The sequence below is a fragment of the Anomaloglossus baeobatrachus genome, unplaced genomic scaffold (assembly GCF_048569485.1).
Source record: "Anomaloglossus baeobatrachus isolate aAnoBae1 unplaced genomic scaffold, aAnoBae1.hap1 Scaffold_3796, whole genome shotgun sequence".
NCBI lineage: Eukaryota > Metazoa > Chordata > Amphibia > Anura > Aromobatidae > Anomaloglossus > Anomaloglossus baeobatrachus.
The window spans coordinates 1-3,158 of record NW_027443139.1 but is presented as its reverse complement, the minus strand read 5'-3'; the positions used below and the strand labels follow the sequence as shown (position 1 = coordinate 3,158).

Below are 3,158 nucleotides of genomic sequence, written 5' to 3'. Positions count from 1 at the left end.
TTGTCATGCATTAGAATGACTGTCTTAGGTAATGATAAATATTTTCTACAGGAAGAGGAGTGTTTGCTGAAACTGAAATCGAAAAAGGGAGTTTTGTTGCAGAATATCGAGGCGAGCTCACGTATGCACTTACGATGGTAGACAACTACTCGAGATTTATGGTTGTGGTACAAGTCAAAGATCTAATGGCCCATACTGCAGCGAAGGTCTTCCAAGCACACTTATGCAGACCTCATGGCTACTCAGAGAGAGTCCTCACAGATCAAGGCACAGCCTTTGAAGCGGAAATCTTCAAGGACTTCTGCAGCTTTTACCGATGCAGGAAGATGCGCACTACACCCTACCATGCTCAAACCAATGGTTATCAACCTGCTCAGGACTTTACCCCATATTCCAGATGTGGCCTTACAAGTGATTTATAGAGGGGTAACAATACGTTGGGCTCACCGGATCTAATCTCCCTTTTTATACACCCTAAAATCTTGTTTGCTTTAGAATAAACAATAACATCATAAAGGTATAGCAGTACCGTTTCAAAGTTTCGGTGTCCCAAGCAGCATTCCATCAGCCTCTGGAAGGTTCCTGGCAAATTGCACAGCTCGAAGGGCATGCTTTTGAACTCGCAGAGACCCATCGGGGTGGCAAAGGCGGTCTTCTCCCGGTCTGCCTCAGCAACGGACACTTGCCAATAGCGACTAGTGAGATCAAGGGTAGAAAAATAATTTGCAGTTCTCAATGCAGCTAGCTATTCCTCAATACAGGGGAGTGGTGCTGTCCTTCTTCTTTAACAGGACCAACGGAGCTGCCCAGAGGCTACAACTGTCACGGATAACCCCAGCCTCCTTCATGTTGCTCAACATGTCCTTGGTACACTGGTAATGTGCAGGTAGTTTTGGCTTATATCTCTCTTTGATGGGTGGGTGTGCACTTGTGGGGATGTAGTGTTTGACCCCTTTTATTCTTCAAAAGTCTAGCGGATGTTTGCTGAAGACTTGCTCGTATTCTTGCACTAGCCTGTAGACCCCCTTCTTGTGATGTGAAGGTGTGGAGTCAGTGCCTACGTGTAATTCCTTACACCACTCCTCTGGCTGACTTGGTGAGCTGTCACTGAATGGGTGGGCTGAAGCAATGGTGGATGCTGCTGTTTGGATAGCATGTGTATCTACTGAGAACAGCTTATCAATGGTGGCAAATCGGAGCAGCTTAATCTCTTGCTCTCCGCAGTTCAACACTCTCATGGGCACTCTTCCCTTCCATATTAATGAATAAAACTATGATGTAAATAGCATATAGATACCCCACAAATGCAGATAAAAGTAGGTTATGGGAAAAGGGGGAAGAGAGAAACAGGAAAATAGTGGAATAAAGTATACCTTCCAGGTGGGAGAGGAAATGGCAGCACAGCCAGTGGAGGTGAAGCAAGGGGAGCCTGCAACTAAAGAGTTGAGAGCGTTATCACATGGTGACTGAGCCTGATTGTAACGGGAGCATAGAGGTGCCGATCCTGTCTTACCTGCGTTGGTGTAGAAGTGGGTGTCCTGTGGTGGAGTCAGCTATGTGCAGTGGTGGCCGTGGGTTCTTTTATGTGCGACCGTAGTAATAGCTGCGCCCACTTCCTGTATGGGAGTGGAATGCAGTGAGGGTAATGGAACGCACGCCTGCGCATTTGTGTTTAACGTCGCGCATGTGCAGAACGGAGAAAAGGCTGCGCTCACTTCCTAATGAAAGGGAGTGAGACGCATCTGGGAAGGGAAGGGAAAAGATTAGGGTTTGGGGATGATGAAAGGGCTTTCTACGGGCAAGGATGGCAAAGGGTGGCAGTGACGGAAAGTCAGGCAGCCTGTCCTGTCCTGTCCTGTCCGTCCGTCTTTTTGTATCATGAATTGGAAAGACTGCAAGGGGGAGGGGAGGTGCTTGTGTCCAAAAGGAGGAGTTATTCAGATTCATTGCAGTGGGCGGCGGCTGCAAAAAGCACCATTCTTCTTGTTTTTGCTCTGCAAAACAGCCTTTTCAAGGGTTGGCTTGGGTGACAAAATGTCTTCTGTAGGCGTGGGTTTGTCTCCCTCTCCCTAAGATGTGTCCGGTATAGGCCAGGGTGCCACTCAAGGCCGTAACCAATTCGGGTTATAGCTTCTCGGCCTTTTGGCTAAGATCAAGTGTAGTTTCGGAGGACGCTACCTTGGTCGGTACTGGAAGGTGCCTGGGATTGCACGTCTGCCGGCCTTGAGGAAGTGTGTGCGCCTTCTGGTGACACATAGCCCTCTTGTGCCTGGACGGTTCCCAGGCAACGGGAGGCGATCACCTTTGTTATTTTGAAGTCCTACTGATAAACAGAAAAAAAAAAAATTAAATCTGTTCTTATCAGTTTAATATCTGATACGTCCCCTCTCTGGGGACCATATATTAAATGGATTTTTAGAACAAGGAGATGGAAAAAATCTTGCTCTGTCCACTGCACGCATTGACCTGGTATTGCAGTACCTCCAGGACCGGTGCACCCCTTCTTAACCCAGTTTCCAAAAGCAGAACTCAATTCACCTGATTCAAATGAGCCCCATTAGTGAATTGAAAGAAAGCAAAAACTTTATATGCACCTCAATTTGGCCAATTCACTTTTCACACTTTCACCCTTTTTTTTATCTTTCACACCTTTTACTTGCTTTATTGATGCAAAAAGCTGTGCCAAATAGCAAACTCATCTCCACTCAACTTGACCAACTCTGCTATGTCCCGTGCAGTATCTTATTCTCAGTCTTATCTAGATCATTTGCAATTGAATAGAATAGATCCCTTTTGGCTGCTTATGACTGTGTAAAATATGTAGTTTTACTGGGCTGGGATGAGAGAATCCATTGAAGCATGGTGTAGGGATTGTGGTTCCTGTGTGCTAAGAAGAGAGGCTGGCACCAGCCAGAAAGCCCCATTGCAGCCAATAATCACTTAATAACTTTTTCAACTTGTCATCATATGGGAGGCCTTCCATTCCTTGTAGTAGTCTAGTTGCCCACCTTTGAACTGACTCTAACTTCTGAATGTCCTTATTAAAATGTGGAGCCCAAAACTGGTTCCCATATTCCAGATGTAGCCTTACAAGTGATTTATAGAGGTGTAACAATACGTTGGGATCACGGGATCTAATCTCCCTTTTTATACACCCT

General features: G+C 46.1%; 1 pseudogene; it reads left to right on the top strand.

Moving 5' to 3' along the window:
* The first annotated feature begins 2,297 nt into the window (after positions 1 to 2,297).
* LOC142274793 (U2 spliceosomal RNA) lies at positions 2,298 to 2,503 on the top strand (annotated as a pseudogene).
* The last annotated feature ends 655 nt before the right edge of the window (positions 2,504 to 3,158 follow it).